We start from the raw sequence: 20,761 nt of genomic DNA, 5'->3' as shown, positions 1-20,761 counted from the left end.
GGGGAGAGAAAGCCTGAAAAGGAGGCATGACAGAGAGGAGAGCATCTGTAGTAGGTGCTGTGCTTTCCCCTCCTATCCGAACAGCGATCCTCCATGTGGCAGATAACACAGGATCGCTCTTCCGTCGGGCTGCAAACGTGGTTTGATTACCTTCCTAGGCCCTCCAAGGGCTGCTCATCACCCAGCAGCAGGACACATGGGTGGGGAGCGGGTAATCAAACCACGTGTGCAGCCCAACAGAAGAGCGATCCTGTGTTATCTGCCACACGGAGGAACACTGTTCTGATAGGAGGGGAAGGCACAACCCACTCCGGCTCCTGGCTCTGTAGCAGTTCCCCCCTGTAAGGTGAGGGGGAAGGGGGGTGGGGAGCTTGTGCTAGGAAGGGGGAGTTGGGGGAGATTTGGGCATGTGTGCTAGGAGGAGGAATGGGGGAGGGATGATATGTGCTAGGAGGGGGGTTTGGGGAGAACTGAGCCAGGAGGGGGGATTGGTGGGAAATGTTGTGCTGGGAGGTTGTGGTAAGATGGGGGGATGGGGGGGGGGGTTTGGGTAGGGAGGAGGATTTGTCCTAGGAAAGATAATTTGTAGGGGGTTGTGCTAGGTGGAGGGATTTGGGGGGGGGGAATGTGGGCTAAAAGGAGGGATGGGGGGGTGGATGATATGTGCTAGGAGGGGGTTTGGGGGAATTGAGCCAGAAGGGATTGGGAGGAATTTTTGTGCTGGGGGGTTTACACTAAGGGAGTATTAGGGGGGGTGAAGATTTGTGCTGTGAGGGGGAATTGGGGGGGGGGGGATTTGCAATTTGGGGGGATTTATGATAGGAGGGAATTTGCGGGATATAATTTGTGCTAGGATGGGAAATTTAAGAAAGAGAATGTGTGCTAAGAGGGGTGATTATTGGGGGGTGATGGAGATTTGTGCTAGGAGGGGAGAATTGGTGTGGGATTTGAGCTGGAAGGCAGGACTGGAGGGCAAATATTTGTACTGGGAGGGTGGATTTGAACCTGGGAGGAGGGGGATTTTTGCATTTTTTTTGGTGAAAGTATTTTAACTTGCAGATGGAATGTATGCTTGGGGGGAGTCTACTAATTAGTGCAGTCTTTTTTTCTTTTTTGATGGGGAGGAATTTATGCTGAGACAGGATGTTCACACTTCAGAGGCGCAGTTTGTCATCTTCACTCTAGGCGCTAGATAACCTTTTCCCAGCAATGCCTGCACTACACACAGGGCACTCAACAGATCTCCTCCTCCCTACACAGTACATAGCTTAGATCGGATCCCTTACAGACACAGCCTCAGTCTGAATAGAGTATAGCTGGCTGCTATGTTGCAGTTCTCCAGCTAATACTTTATTACAGTTGCAGCATCAGTTTTGTTCCTTTTGGAATAAATGTTTTAAATGAATAAATAAATACAGTAAATAAAAGCTAAACATTGTAAGCATCCCTGTCAGTGGTATATGGTTTGTTTCAACCCTCTAACTATTAGATCTGCAAAACAGCTTGGTCTGTTGAAAAGCAACAGACTTACTGGTTAGATCACCAGGTGAAAATAAAAGAAAGAAAGCCTAAAAAAGAAAACAAATGCAGCTACCACATCTAGTAACTGCTGCAATATAATAATGTTTGCTTTTGGTTTTATTACTACTTTAATACCAAACAATGATGAAATAAGTGTAATAATAAAAATAAAGTGCAATGATAAATTAGTAGTTATAGTAATAAACTACAGTAGCAACTGCCAGGTGCAGATTGCCATTCGTTTTTCATATCCTCATAAACCTGATTCAAAGTCAGAACTGACTTAAGGTCCACCTGCCATCAAACTGCCACCAAGATTTAAAGAATAAAACAGCATCCAAGTTGCATGTGAGCACATGTATTTTCTACATAACACTGTGGCTAAGGGGACTTAATTAGGAGAGGAAAGGGACACACACAGATGTAAAGTCAATTTGTAAATTTTAAGTCTGCTTTAGGCTGTCAATGCATAGCTCAGGGGTGGGCAAACTTTTTGACTTGAGGGCCGCAATGGGTTCATATATTGGACCCGGGGGCCGGACCAAGAGTAGATGAATGATGTGTATGTGTCATCCATAGTAAGTATAGTAATATTCCCCCATAGTAAGCATAGTAATTAATCCCCCATATAGTAATTCATCCCCCATAGTAATTCATCCCCCATATAGTAATTCATCCCCCATAGTAATTCATCCCCCATAGTAATTCATCCCCCATATAGTAATTCATCCCCCATAGTAATTCATCCCCCCTATAGTAATTCATCCCCCCTATAGTAATTCATCCCCCATTAAGTAATTCATCCCCCATAGTAATTCATCCCCCATATAGTAATTAATCCCCCATATAGTAATTCATCCCCCATATAGTAATTCATCCCCCATAGTAATTAATCCCCCATATAGTAATTCATCCTTCATAGTAATTCATCCCCCATAGTAATTCATCCCCCCTATAGTAATTCATCCCCCCTATAGTAATTAATTTCCCATATTAATTCATCCCCCATATTAAGTCCCCAAGTCCCCCCTGTGTCAATTTACTTACCTTTGCTCCGCGCATTCCTCTCGCCGTGTTCCCGCTCCGTTCCGGTCTTCAGGGCGGACTGTGAGAGGAGCCTAGCTCCCCTCACGTTCGTCACGCTGCCCGCCTACACACATCCTGACAGCCATCCTGACAGTATCACGCTCTACGGGCCGGATTAAAAGGTCCGCCGGGCCGTAGTTTGCCCATTGCTGGCATAGCTAGTCAGTAGCATGGGACAAGCATGCCGAATGGTAAATTTGACTTTTACAACTTTAATGGTTGCGTGCAATTTTAAGGTCAGCAACCCATTACAAAGTAAAGCCAGGATCAGGATGACATCCCTAAACAAGTACGCTTAGCTACTTAAGTCCCTGCCTTATCAAAATAGCCCAAAAACTACATCTGTAGCTAAAGGGTTAAGACTGGAAAGGCTACCTAGAAAAAAAAACAATCTGTACCCAGCACTAAGTCCAAAATTGTAATTAATAAGCTTCTTCTCTTCCATTTGTTCCATATCTATTTTTGTCCATCAACTGTAATCTTGTAATTTACATGTAGCAGCTATAGTGAGGTTTTTGGGCATTTTTACTGAGCACAAAATGTATCATTTTAATGTATTTTTTCCTGCAGAGCAGTCATTAAATGCACTCTATAAGCACTTTGTAGTTAGAATGCTTCTGTTCCAGTGATGTCACCTCTTATCAGGATTTCCAACATGCTTTGGTGGCCCTTTTTAAGCAGGGCAAAGATAATCCAGTTGTAACCCAGCTACCTTCACGATAACAGATTACTGCAATAGTGATCTATTGCTAGCCAAAACAATGAGCAGTAAATCACTGGTAATAGTAATACAGTGGGGAAAATAATTATTTGATCCCTTGCAGATTTTGTAAGTTTTCCCACTTACAAAGGACTGAAGGGTCTAGAATTTTCTTCATAGTTGTGTTTTAAATGCTAGAGACAGAATATCAACCAAAAATCTAGAAAAAATACATGATACAAATGTTATCAATTGAGTTGCAGTTCAGTGAATAAAATAAGTATTTGATGCCATTACAACCATGTGCTCATGTGGTACACAGATTAGTTCTGTAAATTTAAGAAGGTGCCCCTAACGACAATTCATTTTGTGTATAAAAGACACCTGTTCACAGAATCTCTTTCTTGGGAGCCACCATGGGCAAGACTAAAGAGCTGTCAAAGGACATTCGGGACAAAATTGTAGACCTGCACAAGGCTGGAATGGGCTACAAGACCATCAGCAAGAAGCTTGGCGAGAAGGAGACAACTGTTGGAGTGATTATTCACAAATGGAAGAAATGAACATCTAAATGATTCAGAGAAGGATTCGGAGAAAGTGCTGTGGTCAGATGAGACCAAAATTGAGCTCTTTGGCATTAACTCAACTCACCGTGTTTGAAGGAAGAAAAATGCTGACTATGACCCTAAGAACACCGTCCCTACAGTCAAGCACAGAGGTGGAAACATTTTGCTTTGGGGCTCTTTCTCTGCTAAAGGTACAGGCCAACTTTGCCACATTGAGGGGCCAATGGATGGGGCCACGTATTGTAAAATCTTGGATGAGAACCTTCTTCCTTCAGCCAGAACACTGAAGATGGGTCAGGGATAGATCTTCCAGCATGACAATGACTCAACACATACCACCAAGACAACAAAGGAGTGGCTCAAGAAGAAGCACATTAAGGTCGTGGAGTGGCCTAGCCAGTCTCCAGATCTTAATCTTATAGAGAATTTATGGAGGGAGCTAAAACTTCAAGTTGCCAAGTGACAGCCAAGAAACCTTAAGAATTTAGAGAAGATCTGTAAAGAAGAGTGGACCAAAATCTCTCGTAAGATGTGTGCAAACCTGGTAATCAACTACAAAAAAAGTCTTAACTTATGCTTGCTAATAAGCATTTCTCCACCAAGTACTAAGTCGTGTTTTGCGTGGGGATGAAATACTTATTTTACTCACTGAACTGCAAATCAATTTATAACATTTTTATTTTTCTGGATTTGTGGTTGATAGTCTGTCTCTATCATTTAAAATACACCTATGATAAAAATGATCTTTGTAAGTGGGCAAACTTACAAAATCTGCAGGGGATCAAATAATTATTTTCCCCATTGTATGTTAAAGGTAATTGGGAGAGGTTCTGTTGGCTTGATATATAAAAATGTACATACCCTGTTAATTCCCAGGTCTCAAGAAATACACTGGATGTTTTGGCTGAAATCTAAACTGATTGCACAAGTAAAGTATTTGCACAATTGTGCACAATGTTGTTCTGAAATTTTGCTTTTGTGAATCTGTAAAATGACAACTGTTGTACTAATTCCTATCCATACAAGTATCATCTTATTTTTAAAATAATTTATGCAAATAGATTCTATTATCCTGTGCGCATCACTATTTATCATAGAAAGAAAACAGCACTCCTAATCTGAAAGATGAACTTTGGTTCACACTTAAAAGGCTGCATTCACACCTGCATTTTTGCCTGACAGAGTGTACCTGCGAGAACCCCAGCGGAGGTTCTAGTGATCATCTGCTGGAGGAAGCTCCATTAAAAGCAATGTGAGACTGAAAGCTCCTGTAGCTTCATGCAGTCACCAGCATGTAATCATTGTGTGGCAATTACCTGCGAGTGATCGGCTATGGATGCAGACTGACTGTCTGTATCCAAGGCCGATCACTCGCAGATAATTACCACATAGCAATTACATGCAAGTGGCTGCAACTAACTGCAGGAGCCTGCAGCCTCCCATTGCTTTCATTGGAGCTACCTTCCGCAGCTAACTGATGGGACCCCCCCTCTCCCCCCACTGAGGTTCTTGCAGGTAAATGCTGTTGGGCAAAAACGCAGGTGTGAATGCAGCCTAAGGCATCTTTGTATTAAGAGTACTTTGGTGTTTTCGTTTTTAAATATTAGGCTGAATACTTAAATATTTACTTGGGAAAAAATATCAAATGTTTTGAAGGCCTCATACGCATGTGCATATAGATTTATGTTCCAAATATGCTGCCAGAAGATAGCAGAAAAAATGCCTCTAATGTCAGTGTGTTTAGATGCGTTTATACATATTAGCACATAAAAACAAGCTCATAAGTGACTTTCTAAACACAGCTTTGGGGCAATTTGTTATGCCTTTAAATGCTGGGGAACTAAAATTTGAGATACTTACCTTAGCTCAACTGGTCCGACGCCCACAAGGTCCCTCGCCAGCATTTTCTCCCCAGCTTCAGCCAACTTGTTTAGTCCGCATGGCATAACGTAACACCCACACATGCACAGATGTTATGTCATCCCACCACAAAGGCACAGAAAGACTGCAAGCAAGCAGGTAAGTTTATGTTATTGCAGAAGAGACATTGCATGACTTTTCCACAATAAACAGCCTGTCTGCTCGAAGTTTAATAAACAAAAAGACTTTAGTTCCACTTTAAAACAATTAAAATAAAAATATATATAATTAAAACTCCAATAAAATTAAAGTACTTTCTGCTAAAAAAAAAATAGCATGTATACATTTGTTGAGCTGTTCTACAAATCCAAAAAATGTACTGGCGAGAAATTTAGATCTCTAAAACCTAAATTAAAAACAAAATACAAAATCTGGAATGTAACTAGTTGAGAACACTGGATGTGTGTAGCATATCCAATTCTTCGGCCCCTCTGCCATGTACCCCCTTCCAATTGCTGGCAATTCTCTGCTCTTATGAAGCCAGGAGTTGCTGTGTAAATACAGCAGCTCTGGCAGATGCTACTGTCAAAAAAGAACAGTCTGACTCAGTGTTTATCAACACAATTGAGAGGCAACATAGAGGCACAAAGTAACATTGCTACTTTCGTATCTACTCTGTTTCATTCATCTACAGACCAAATAGACAAGCTTCTATCTGCAGATGCTGTCAGGTAAAGCAACTTAACAAGTAAAAAAATGTGTTTTTCTTTTTTTTTTTTTAAATAAAATTTGTCAATTAAGCCCCTTATTGACCCTTAGTTTATCCTAATCGACCCTAATTAATTCATTCTTCCCCTTCTCCCTTCAACTGTTATTTTCCTGATGATTTTTTTTGTTTATTTGTATTAACCTCCCTGGCGGTATGATTATTTCAGATTTTTGGTGCTGAAAGCGGTACCATTTTTTTGCATGGAAATATGTTTTTTTTTTTTTGTAGGGCTGTAATTTTTAGGAATAACTCACTGAAATCTGTCCGAACAAGAGTCTAGTAAACATTCCGGGTAGGATAAAATTTGAAACACTAAATCATAAATTATAATTTAATAAATAATCATAAAAATAATAATATAATAATAATAAATTTAATTTAATAATATAATCGAACCAAAAACTCTTAAATTTGAAATATAGCGCCAAGTTCGCACATCGCTGAGCAAAGTCGCAAAATCGTTTTCACTGTTTGATGACGAATTTCCCCACAAATCATTATCACTCAATTCTGCAAGTGGTTCTGATTTACTATCGCTGTTCTCTAGCTGGTCTAAAACCGCTTTTGACCTAAAGTGACGCTTTTTGGACGCCATGGACATTTCTCAGTTTCCAGGCAATAAGAACAGTAAAAATGCAGGCAGGACACAGGACAAAGCACTCGGGACAAAATGTATGTGAAATGGTTTGATACAGTAATGGAATACTATGTGATTTTAGTGATTTTAGTGAATGTCACTTTTTGTCATTTTTGAATTTCCCGCCGTTCCGTTCCCCGTACGTCCCTACGCTCACAGGGGACGGAACCCAGATGACAGATGCTGTCATCCACCGGATTACATTGTCGGGGACACTGCAGGAGGGACATCGTGGGAGTGCAGGACAAGGTAAGTGATACAGGGATCGTGGAGCAGCGCCGCATGGTATTCCCGAGTGTAGCTCGGGGTTACCGCTTGTGGTACTGAAACCTTACCCCGAGCTACACTCGGGAATACCGCCAGGGAGGTTAAACATTAATATAAAAACTTTTGTCTTCTGGAATTTTTTGTTTGTTGATTTTTTGTTTTAAAAAGTGCAAAATTGAAAGAAATACTTTATATCTTGCAATACTTTGTACTAGAATCATAATTTTAGTGTAATTTTAAACAGGACAAACTATAGAATAAAAATATATGTGTAATTTACAGTAGCACTGTTTTAACCATATTTAAGGAACAAATACACTAAAATAAATTGTAGTGCACACAAACAAAATATAATACCCAATTCTTGGTAAAATATAAAAGATGATATGGGCAGCACAGTAGCTAAATGGTTAGCGCTTCCGCCTGCCAGTAATGGGGTTATTGGTTTGAATGCCAGCCACGGCACCTCCTACCTGGAGTTTGCATGTTCTCCCTGGGCCTGTATGGGTCTATTCCGAGTACTCCGGTTTCCTCCCGCACTCCAAAGACATGCTGGCAGGTTAATTGACTCCTGTCTAAATTGGCCCTAGTATGTGTATGTATGAATGTAAGTTAGGAACCTTAGATTGTACACCCCTTGAGGGTTAGGGATTGATGTGAATGTACTATATATATGTAAAGTGCTGCATAAATTGACAGTGCTATATAAGTACCTGAAATAAATCAATAAGTTGATGTCTCGAGACTCAAGCAAATAGATACAAAACATGTCAAGACTCAAAACTGAGAGCACCAATAAAATGATGATGAGTTCATCACAATATCAAACATTTTTCATAGGTGATGCTTTAAAAGCATTTATAGGTTATCAGTGTAGAGCTAATCGTAAATAACGACCCTAAAATGATTGCTCCTCACATGTGTGGTGCAATCGCTGTTTACATAAACATGAGGGACCTATGCATGCATTTGATTTTGCATGTATGTGCGGGCAGTGATAGGGGTGCTATTAAGTGTTTTTACTATTTGTATTTATTTTAATAAAATGTTTTTGTACTATTTGTACATTTTTTCCATGTAACTTTATTGTTATCACAAGGGGGCTAACAAGCCCCCTATGTGATAGCTCTGGGAAGGTGACAGGTATTCTTTATGGAGACATCAGAAGTCTATTAGACCTCTAATGTCTCCCCTGCCCTCCAAAGCAGCTAATCAGGCACAGATGACAGCTCTAAAATGAGAAGTGATGAAATCATTGTTGCTTCCGGCTTCATAGGAGATTGGGGAATAGATGTCCCTCCATCTCCTCTTTCTTAGCAATCCTCCGTTTACTGTGGTCGCTGGCTTCCCTGAGGAACGGGAGAACCTAGGAACCACCATGGTGGCCCTATTCAGTACCTTAAAAGTGATCGGATGGCTGTAGAGCCGCCAAGATCATTTGTACTAAAGAGTCGATTATCAATGAGTTGGCTATAATCACTAGCTGACAGGACATATATATATATATATATATATATATATATATATATAGATATAGATATATACACACACACACATTCAGCTGTAAGCAATTAGTTAAATGAACACTAGTCAAAAAGAAAAGTGCTTTTTTCTAGTTTTGCTACATTTTGTGTCTAAGGATTGTACACAAAAATTTTTTTCACAACAATATCATGAAAAGTAACACTGAATAAATAGGTCCAAAGCAGAAATGTAAAAACTGCTCTAGTACATAGAGAGTGCAGGTGTGGGAGGTGAAGTGATTACAGAATATGTTACCCCAACATTTCATATTCTTGATATATGTCTGTTGTACCATGCACTTGTGTAAAAAGTATTCTGTTCTCTTTGTATTACTTCCTTTGTTTCAAATCTCTAGTGATTCTGCCAGCCCCCTTGCTTTCCTATTTCAAACTGACCATGCTAGGCATCAAGGCATGGAAGCATATAAATGTATAGTTTTTAAAATTATATATACACACATTTTTCTTTTCATTCCTATTTTAAACTGACTGGGTTGTGTTGCGGGGTAAAGGTTCACATAAACTTTAAAGAAGCTCCAAGTTTTAAAGCTCTCTAGATTGGTGTGGCTAAGTGTAATGATACGTATTACACTCACTTTCTCCCCTAGAGAATCTTCTGGTGTAAAGCTAGGGTTGACCTATGCATATACTTTATGCAGCACTCTGATGGCAGCCAGAATTAGTTGTAGACCCACAGAACTCTCCAAAAAGTCTATTGCCTTCACACACCAATCTGCACATAGACGCATACCAGCTCTTAAACTTTGGACCCAAAGATCTCTGGATCATTGGAGTGGAAGTAATGGGGATGTACATTACCACACCACATCTGGAGAACCTAAGTTCTACTTTTGTGAAGAACTCCAGTAACCTTCAGTTTTGAGAGAGGTACATATAATGCATGTTACACTTATCTTTGTGGCTTCCTTAGCTAGGTCAGCTGCAGTATAATCTCAGTTCTCCCAACTGTTCAGTTGTAACCAGGGGCGGACTGACAACTCTTGGGGCCCCCGGGCAATAGGGGATTATGGGGCCCCTGTGTCCTTGCCCAAACTCAAAAAAGTCTATGGAAAAGGTACCAGGGGCATCTCATGGGGCCCCCTACTAACCCCGGGCCCTCGGGCAGTGCCCGAGTTTCCAAATGGTCAGTCCACCCCTGGTTGTAACCTACATTCTTATGGTCCCTGGATTGTACACAAATCCATAAAGACCTCAATGGGGCCAATAATGTTATTTTACAAAATGAAGCACACAGGCTTTTTATTGTAGTGTAGGCCAGGGGCGGACTGACAACTCATGGGGCCCCCGGGCAATAGGGGGATCATGGGGCCCCTGTGTCCTTGCCCAAACTCAAAAAAGCCTATGAAAAAAGTACCAGGGGCATCTCATGGGGCCCCCTACTGACCCCAGGCCCTCGGGCAGTGCCCGAGTTTCCAAATGGTCAGTCTGCCCCTGGTGTAGGCACACTGTATAGGGTATCTGTCATGTAAGAAGTCTAGGGGCTTATATTTCTGGCTTTCTTTTGAAAATGTAAAAATCCACCTGTGTATGTCTTTCAGATGCTTGTCTGAATATTTTTTTTGAGGCTGCGCTTAGGGGCATCTGGTGGTTTGTTTGTTTTTTCGGTCTCTAAATGCCCCTGCATGTTAGCCTACATGTGCATACACACATAGGTGTTTAGAGGTAGAGGCATTTAGAGGCAGAAAATACAACACTGCCAGTGCATCCAGGAGCAGCAGAGTTTGGGCAGAAAAAACACTTGACACCTGGAAACGCATGTATACATGCTTGAGCACTAGGCACGTTTAGTACTTAATATTATTAATTTATTATTCTGGCCAGTGAAATTAATTAGCCCCCAAGTGCTTGACATGCTTAAACTCACCTAAACACGCCACGCACGTTTATAGGCATCAAGCATTTTTTTTTCTGCAAAAACACCACTGCCAAGAGGAAAGACATCTAGAGAGATAGGAAAGACGTCTAGAGAGATAGGAAAGACGTCTAGAGAGATAGCAAAAACATCCAGCATACATGAGGCCTTAAACTGTCATTTGTAAATAAGAGCGGTAAATCCAGGAGGTGGCTTACGCTTTCTTGGACCTAAAGTGGAACTACACTGCTTCTGGGCACCACAAACCAAAAAAGCTATAATATATAATATTTAAAGCAAACTCACACATCCATTCATATCTCCATGCTTTATTTTGCTGAGAAATCACTTTGAAAAACTCCTCACATGCATTTATGGCAGTGGCCATCTTGAGTAAGGGCAGATGATTCAAGTAGCATTAAGTTACAGGAATCCATCTGCCCTTAGCTCAGACATGCAGGCAAGAGGGTTTTCTTAGCTGAGAAAACCCCTCCTCCTCTCCTGAAGACTCCTGGGATATATGACATCATTTGATTAGGCCTGGAAACCATGAAGTAACTGAAGAAATGTAAAAAAAAGTTTAAACCAAAAAAATATTATGTACTTTTCGATTCCATTCTAGCTAGCAGCAAAATAATTATAATTAGTTAAAGTGTTACTAAACCCACAACAATAAAATCAGTCTGTAGATGCAGTAAAGCATGCTTGTTATACTCACTGTGGAATCTAAGGGGTTAATTTTCTGCATTGTGTAAAAAGACTGTTTGATCCTGACTTCCTTGCCCCTCCTCTTGTTCAAATGTCCAAGCTGATAAGCCAGACTGAACTCGTAGCCCTTCTGCACATGCTCAGTTTAGTGTGTATTGCTAGAGAGGTTTTCTTTTTTCTTGGGAGAGTGCATGTGATCAGCACAGGGCCAATCAGCACTGTCCAGACAGAGGTCAGGGGTTTTGCATCCTCCTAGAGCAGAAAGAAAACTCCTCCTACATGCTTTAACCAGTGCTAAGCCGAAGTCACAAGACTGCTCTAACTGCTGATGAAAAAAGGTATTTAGCAGTTTATATTTACTAAAATATTTGCATTATGTGTACTGTGGGAGACCAGATATGGTGAATGCAGGATCCTGGGTTTAGTAGCACTTTAATGTTGCTTGAGAGAGTGAAGTTCCACTTTAAAGTGTTACTAAACTCATAACAGTAAAGTCAGTCTGTATATACAGTAAAGCATGCTTGTTATACTCACTGTGGAACCTAAGAGGTTACTCCTCTGCATTGTGTAAAAATGCTGTTTAACCCTGACTTCTCTGATCCTCCCCTTCTTCCAGTGTCCCCCTCTTATCTCCTGATAAGTCATATCGTATGGAGTCACTCTGCATATGCTCAGTTTGGTGTGTGTTGCTAGAGAGGTGTTTTTTTTTTCTTGGAAGAGTGCATGTGATCAGCATAGAGCCAATCAGCACTCTCCAGAGAGAGGTCAGGGGTTCTGTATCCTCCTAGAGCAGAAAGAAAACTCCTTCCACAAGCTTTAATCAGTGCTCTGCTGGACACTGATAGAAGTCACAAGACTGCTCTAACTGCTGATGAGAAAAGGTATTTAGCAGTTTATATTTACTACAATAATTGCATTTCCATGTTGTGTGTACTGTGGGAGATCAGATATAGTGAATGCAGGGTCCTGGGTTTAGTAACACTTTAACTTTTAGTAAGTCAAGAAATTTTGAAAAGTGGCTGCATTCCTGGAGTTCAGCTTCAGTCCAAAACCAGGCAAAAGTGAAATTTAAACAGTGCATTGTGCATCAATTATCTCAGCTCATCACCTCATCTTAAGCCATCCTGCACTGTAATGGATCAAAGTCGCAGTTTCCATGTTGATGAAGTTTTCTCTATAAGCCAAGCTAATTTCTAGCCGAAGGGACCAGGCATTTTTCCCCGATCATTATTTTATTGGTCACTGCTTCCCTCCTCCACCCATAAGAGAAGACTTGGGTACTAGAAGTGTTTCCTCTACCAATAACAATAGTCCACATCACGCAGACAGCGATGTGGAGACCTGAAAAAGGGCCCTAGGACATAAACTGAAGATGAGAAGGTTTGTTACATGGCCACAGTGTCAGGTAAGTAGAATGGGCATTTGGATAGCTTTTTTTTTTTTTCATACCAGTGGTTAGCTAGAGAGGAGGTGGGAGAGAGAATTCCTTATATCCTGGAGTTGGACTTTAAGTGTAGTGCTGCATTTGTTTTCTTTTTTGGACTTTATTTTCACTTGTTATTTTCAACTTCCTTTAACAGACCAAACTGCCCAGCAAAAGTGTCAGTTATAGGACTGAGACAAACCATTTAAAGTGGAACTAAAGTTTTTTTACAACAGAGTGCGAGCAGGCAGCCATTTTTTGCAGAAGATACATGCAGGGGGAGATTTACTGAAGCTGGTGCACACAGAATCTGGTGCAGCTGTGCATAGTAACCGATCAGCTTCTAACTTCAGCTTGCTCAATCAAGCTTTGACAATGAGCCCCCGTTCACACCGATGCGACTTGTCATGCGATTTAACAGTTCAAATGGCATGACAAGTTGCACCCAGGGGCGGACTGACCATTTGGAAACTCGGGGACTGCCCGAGGGCCGGGTTCAGTAGGGGGCCCCATGAGATGCCCCTGGTACCTTTTTCAGAGGCTTTTTTGAGTTTGGGCAAGGATACAGGGGCCCCGTGATCCCCTATTGCCCGAGGGCCCCATGAGTTGTCAGTCCGCCCCTGCTCTGGATGCTTTCCGGATATGTTTTTGCTTCAGTTTACACCACAAAAACTCACTCTGGATGTGTTTCTGCATGCGCATTTTGATGCGTTTTTTATGTATTTTCAATGCGTTTCAGTGCTTTTCTCCAAGGTTTCCTAGGTTTTTTTGCTGTAATGCATTTCAGTGAGTTTTTAATGTGTTTTGCATCGTTCCAGTATCCCTATGATCCCCTATTGCCCGGGGGCCCCATGAGTTGTCAGTCCGCCCCTGGTTGCACCCTATGATTAGCAATGGAACCGTGCTAATTGGTGCAACTCCGACTTTATTGAGTTGCACCAATTTGAAAAGTAGTTCCTACACTTCTGCCAATTTCTGGTGCGACTTGCATTGACATCTGTGCATGAAGTTACACAAATGTCTTACAAGTCGCACCTGAAGTCGCACTGACATGCGACTTTGAAATCATGCAACTTCAAGTGATGTTGCACAATTTCAAAGTAGTATTCAGTGTAAACCAGGGCTAAAACATAGAAGCTGATTAACTACTATGCCCAGCTGCACCACATTCTGTGGGCACCCCTGCATTGTCTCTTCTGCCATAAAATACACCGACCTGTCTGCTCGCAGTCTTCTGTGCCATGTAAACTGAGCTGTGCATGCGTAGCTCAGCTTACATCACTGGCATAGTCCCCATGTGCTGGGATGACTGTCTTACATCATCCTGTGCTGGCCAATAGGGATGTCCAAAGACCATCACCTGGGGAGAAGATGCTGGCGGGGGACCCTGACCACTATACAGCCATTAGTTCTGCTTTAACACTATAATGGGTGCTTACAATGGGCATTTGTGTAAAACCATTCAACCCCCCCCTTATAAAAATAACTGTTGCTGTAAAAAAGAGTTAGCTGGAGGTCAGGTTTACTTTGTAAGTCAAGCTATCTAAATGTTCTACTGCATTTAACACTACCCTCTGCCCATACTGACAATGGCGTCATCTAAGAGCCGCTTCAAACCAAAAAAACACACTCGGGATCAGGGGCGGACTGACAATTTGGAAACTTGGGCATTGCCCGAGGGCCCGGGGTCAGTAGGGGGCCCCATGAGATGCCCTGGTACCTTTTTCATAGGCTTTTTTGAGTTTGGGCAAGGATACAGGGGCCCCATGATCCCCTATTGCCCGAGGGCCCCATGAGTTGTCAGTCCGCCCCTGCTCTGGATGTTTTCCGGATATGTTTCTGCATGCGCATTTTGATGCATTTTTTATGTATTTTCAATGAGTTTCAGTGCTTTTCTCCAAGCTTTCCTAGGTTTTTTTGCTGTAATGCATTTCAGTGAGTTTTTAATGTGTTTTGCATCATTCCAGTACAGCTTTGTGCAGAAAAAATGCTGCATTTTTTACTTTTTTTTTCTACACTGGAACACCCTGGAACTGTCTGCAGAGGTGTGAACTATGCCATTGGAACCCATATGATCTACTGTCCATGTGTTTTTGCCGAAAAAAAAAGCACCAAACTACTTTTGGTGTGAACTCACCATAACTTTTTTCTGCTGCGTTTTGCATATACGCACAGCCAGGGGCGTACTGACAACTCATGGGGCCCCCAGGCAATAGGGGATCATGGGGCCACTGTGTCCTTGCCCACGCTCAAAAAAAGCCTATAAAAAAGGTACCAGGGGCATTTCATGGGGCCCCCTACTGACCCTCGGCCCTAGGGCAGTGCCCGAGTGCTCAAATGGTCAGTCCGCCCCTGCTCACAGCAATCCATTTAACATGATTTCTTATGGGACACGTTCACATCTCCGCATTTTCACCCAGTGCATTTTTTGGAAAGGGTCGGGGACTTTTGTAAACATAAAACGTTGCATTTTTTGTTCTATAGACTTCAATGGAGACGCTGCAGAAAAGCATGTACTGCGTTTTTATACGTTTTGCGTTTTATTCTGCCCAGCAACAAGTTGAAAACAGAAAATTGAAAAATGCATCAAAAACCCATGTGCAAAAACGCAAAACGCACCACAAAAAGCACCGCAGAAATGGGTCAAACGCAAGCTGCATAGGTGTGTACCTAGCCTAAAGGTGTCTCAGTTGGTCCTCCATATAGAATGCAGACACCCTAATACAGGAAGTGTGTTACAATCGGGAAAAAAGGAAATAAAAGCCTAAATAAGAAAAAGAATGCAGTCTCCACATTTAAGCACCAGTAACTGCAATATATTCATTTTATGGGGGGGTTTAATACTGTTTCTTTGCCTTCCTCTGGATCAACTACTCATATAGGATAGTGTATACGGATGTTTTCTATTTCTGTTTATTGAGGGGTTTTGTATGTGTTGAACTAGATGTTGTGTCTTTTTTCAACCTATGTAACTGCTTTAAGTGGTTACAAATCTATTTGCAAGGCTCAGTTCCCACTTGCTTTGTAAGCAGGCATTTTTAATGCTCCTCAAATAAAAATTATACACATGGCAGCACACAGTGCTGTTCAGACTGAAGCGTGTGAAATTGATGCCTCATGTCGAGACAGGAGGAGTTAAAGCCTTTCAACGCCTCCCATTTAAGTCTATGGTGACGCTCCTCAAACGCCTAACAGGCATTTGCGAAGCGTTTGCGAGGAGTTAATACCATTAACTTCATTATAGGTGTTTGTGGTGCAGTTTTTAACACTTGGAAAATGCCTATGAAATGCCTAAAAAACGCGCATATGGTGTTCGGGGAGCATTTGGGGAGCATTTGGGGAGCGTTTGAGGAGCGTTACACTCCCCAAATGCCTGTCAAACGCTATAGGGGCGTTTGGGAAGAAGTCAAGTGTGAACAAGCCGTAATAGTAGCGCCCAGCATTTTATCTTTACAAATTCCCCTTTCATTGGATCTCCAGACTTCCATAGAAGCGCAGGGGAAGTACAACTGGCATTCAAATGATTGGCTGTGCTTCTGCAGAAGGACAGGCCTGGAGGCCATATGTACTAGACCTGCAACCTACAGTCATTGTTCTTCCTAAAGGAAAGCATTTACAGTATGTATGTGGAGAGAGAGAGAGAGAGAGGGGGGGGAGAGAGGGAGAGGGTAGAGAAAGGGAGAGAGAGAGAGGGGGGAGAGAGGGGGAAGGGAAAGAGGGGGATAGAGAGAGGGAGAGAGAGGGGAGATAGAGAGAGGGGTAGAGGGGGGAGAGAGAGGGGAGGTAGAGAGAGGGAGAGAGGGGGGTGGAGAGAGGGGGGAGAGAGGGGGGAGGGGGAGAGAGAGAGAGGGGGGAGGGAGATAGAGAGGGAGAGAGAGGGGGAAGAGAGAGGGGGAAGAGAGAGGGGGAAGAGAGGATATATAGATAGATAATGAAGAATGGCTGTATGTTTCTATATAGATAGAAGTAAATGCAGTGTGTGGAGAAGCGTGTCAGAGAAGAGGAGATGAGAGGAGAAGAGATGAGGAGGGGAGAAGAGATGAGAAGAGATGAGGAGAAGACAGGAGAGGAGAGGAGAGGAGATGAGAAGAGAGGAGATGAGGAGAGATGAGAAGAGATGAGGAGAGAAGAGGAGATGAGAAGAGAGGAGATGAGGAGAGATGAGAAGAGATGAGGAGAGAAGAGGAGATGAGAAGAGAGTGTGCTTCCCTCCTCCCTTCCCATCCACCTTCCTTCCTCCCATCCATCCCTCTCCTTCACAATGGGGGGGTGAGGGGGATATTCCCCAGCTGATGGAGGCTGTAAATGGTAAGGGATCGTCTCCCGCAGAACACAATGCGGGGCTAACACGGGTCCATCAGCCAACTTTGCCCCGATTCCTCCCATCATGGGGATAAAAGCGATCAGTGAAGGGGATGCACGATGTGCCGCGTTTCTCTCCCATAAACACCCCGGATGATCGGGGCTCCGTGGCTCTGAGGCCGGAGGAAGGAAGGATGCTCACCGCCAGCCGTAGAAGGTTCTCCTGGGTGTAGTGACAAAGGGAAGGGCTGCGGACAGTCAGCGCCGTGAAGGAAGCTGCTATCAATGGGCGATCCTGACCTTGCAGAGATGTGAACGCTGCATCCTCCCTCTTGCCGTGTGTGCGCTCATTAGGAGAGCTAATTAGAGCCTCCAACGCCCGGCTTCGCCCGGCTTCACTCTCCTCCGGGACGATGCATGGAGCGGGGTGCCGATTCCACGAGGCGTCGTTTTACATGGCACAGAGCGGAGCTCGCCTCCCGAACGGCGCCTTTGATACCCCCAGCCTTATATATTTGTCAGAACATGAAGACGGGAGAAGATGCGTCTGCTTCTGCGTGCTGGTGCTGATGAGGAGATGTCGCCGCTCTCCATTGGAGGAGATCGCCCTTCCCCCCGCCCCTCTTCTCCAAATTCTGAGCAAGGCAGTGGGCGGGGCCAAGTGCTCCGAGCTCAGGGCGAGTCTTGTCACTATGGATGCCGTAGCTGCAAGACCACAACGACGCCGAAGGGTGGGCGCAGCGCGCGGCTGCCGCTCTCACCGCATTACATAATCCAGAAAATGGCTCCTGACGCTCACTGCTCCACTATTGTCAATGCACGGCGGCCGCGTTTGTGGCTGGAGTGCTGGTTTTGCTTGCCCCCCCCCCCCCCCATGAAAGGCTTCTCGGATGACGTCACACCGTCTAATATGACATGCCCGATCAAGCACATCGGCATACCTTGTTCATAACGAACGTTAAGCGACAGAAGTGCTAAGTGTAGACGGAGCTCTGCAGGTGACCCAAGATGTCTGGAGCACAGACGATTCTCTGCATTGGAATCCTGGCTCTCTGCGGGAAATTGGGGGGGGGGTGGGGGCAACCTTGTCTGTGAACCGCAAATATAAGGGACGATCAGAAAAGGCGAGAGGGAGATACACATCCATGGCGGGTATCAAATTGTAAGATCAGAAATTGCACAATACTGAAGTCAGGACACCTTCTCATCAGTTTGCTGATTGCTTGACTCTGGCCCAGGGGCGGACTGACAACTCATGGGCCCCCCGGGCAATAGGGGATCATGGGGCCCGTGTCCTTGCCCAAACTCAAAAAAGCCTATGAAAAAGGTACCAGGGGCATCTCATGGGGCCCCCTACTGACCCCGGGCCCTTGGGCAGTGCCCGAGTGTTCGAATGGTCAGTCCGCCCCTGCGCACAGCAATCCATTTAACATGATTTCTTATGGGACATGTTTACATCTCCGTATTTTCCCCGGTGCATTTTTTTTGGAAAGGGTCGGGGACTTTTGTAAACACGAAACGTTGCATTTTTAGTTCTATAGACTTCACTGGAGACGCTGCAGAAAAGCATGTACTGCGTTTTTTATGCATTTTGCGTTTTATTCTGCCCAGCAACAAGTTGAAAAAAGAAAATTTAAAAATGCATCAAAAACCCATGTGCAAAAACGCAAAAAGCACTGCAGAAATAGATCAAACGCAAACTGCATTTTGGTTGGAGTAGTCATCTGTGTCCCATTTTGGAGACTTCCCTTGACTTCCTGTCCTCTCACCATTTGAGCCTCAAAGGGTTTATACTCCCTTCGTGATCAGGCCATTTTTTGGTATTTGGTACTGCGCTGCTTTAAACCCGGATTCACACTGATGCAGTGCAGCACATCGTATGTGATTCACATAGGAACTGAACAGCATTCCTGTGCAAAGCACATGTGATTTCTGTGCGGCACAATTTGAGCCACACATTTCGTATGGCTCAAATCGCAACACATCCGCACCAAAAAAGTGCAGGGCCCTTTTTTTTTGTCCACACCAGAATCAGATCACATGGGTCTGATTCTGTACATCGCACTGCGTTTTGCGAACTGATTTCAGGTTGTTGTTAAAATACACACCCGCAGAGGTTCGTATGAACGCGATTATGATGCGGTGCGGAAATCGCACAGAAACCTGTGCAAATTCTGCACCACATCAGTGTGAACCCGAGCTGGCTGGCAGTTGCATAGTCATGCAATGCTGTACCATTTTTTTTCCCTACATAGCTTTATTATGCTTTATTTGGGTGGTATTTGATCACCACTGGGTTTTTTTATTTGTTATATAAATGACAAAAGACCGAAAAATTTGAAACAAAAACAATGTTTTTTACTTTCTGCGATAAAACATATCCAATAAAAACATTTCTAAAAATCTAATTTCTTCATAAATTTAGGCCAAAATGTTTTCTGCTACGTCTTTAGTTAAAACAAAATCCCAATAAGCGTATGTTAGTTGGTTTGTGTGAAAGTTATAGCGTTTACAAACTATGGGATTTATACTAGAATTCTTATCCCATAGTCCCATTATCCCAGGCAATGCCAAGCTGCGGTTTCTAAAGCGAGCAAAATCCTCTCTTGTATCAAGTGATATAGACTCCAGAGAGAGAGATATCATATTACCCCGGTACAAATCATTAGTCAGACCTCATCTGGAATATGCAGTTCAGTTTTGGGCACGAATTCACAAAAAAACATTGGGGAACTGGAGAAAGTACAGAGAAGGGTAACCAAACTGATACGAGGCATGGAGGAGCTCAGCTATGAGGAAAGATTAGAGGAACTGAATTTATTCTCTCTTGAGAAGAGGAGATTAAGGGGGATATGATCAACATGTATAAATACATCAGTGGTTCATATAGTGAACTCGGTGTAGAGCTATTCACCCTGAGGTCATCACAGAGGACAAAGGGGAATTCTTTACTTCTGGAGAAAAAGAAATTTAATCTCCAAACACGGAAAGGTTTCTTCACAGTGAGAGCTGTGAAAATGTGGAATAGACTCCCTCAAGAGTTGGTTCTGGCCAGCTCAGTAGCTTGCTTTAAAAAGGCCTGGATTGTTTCCTAGATACACAGAATATAACTGGATTTCATTTATTGTTAGCTGTAAACAGCAAGCACATACAGGAAAAATAAAAATGCTCAATTTCAAGAGAGCTAATTTTCCAAGACTGAGAGCTGCTCTCCAAGACTTAGACTGGGAGGGAATATTGTTAATGATGAACACAACACAGAAATGGGAGTTCTTCAAAAAGACTGTATTTTACTGTGAACACACTGCAAAATATATGCCCATGGGCAACAAATTTAAAAGGCTAAAAATCAAACCTACGTGGCTTACGGCCAAAGTTAAAAAGGCTATAGATAATAAGAAAAGAGCTTTTATTAAATATAAAAATGAAGGGACACTATCATCGTTTAAACATTACAAAGAATATAACAGAATATGCAAAAATTGAAAACGAATGACAGATTGCAAAAGATAGCAGGACAAACCCC

At 42.9% G+C, this 20,761-nt stretch overlaps 1 protein-coding gene across 4 annotated transcripts in view; it reads right to left on the bottom strand.

Annotated features, from left to right (window-relative positions):
• The window catches only part of CTNND2 (catenin delta 2), a 529,941-nt gene extending 512,074 nt beyond the window's left edge, over nucleotides 1–17,867 (bottom strand). For 2 of the 4 annotated variants that reach the window (XM_089655247.1, XM_089655250.1), the window contains exon 1: nucleotides 17,438–17,867. The gene's annotated coding sequence lies outside the window, so the exon portion shown is untranslated. The remainder of the gene's footprint in view (nucleotides 1–17,437) is intronic. The other 2 variants (XM_089655248.1, XM_089655249.1) reach the window with 2 other exon arrangements.
• Between the last annotated feature and the right edge of the window lie 2,894 nt (nucleotides 17,868–20,761).

The sequence above is a fragment of the Staurois parvus genome, unplaced genomic scaffold, assembly GCF_062004578.1.
Source record: "Staurois parvus isolate SC_StPar_1 unplaced genomic scaffold, SC_StPar_1.0 ptg000829l, whole genome shotgun sequence".
Classification (NCBI taxonomy): Eukaryota; Metazoa; Chordata; class Amphibia; order Anura; family Ranidae; genus Staurois; species Staurois parvus.
The sequence above is the reverse complement of the archived record's forward strand: the minus strand, read 5'-3'. Positions and strand labels throughout refer to the sequence as shown.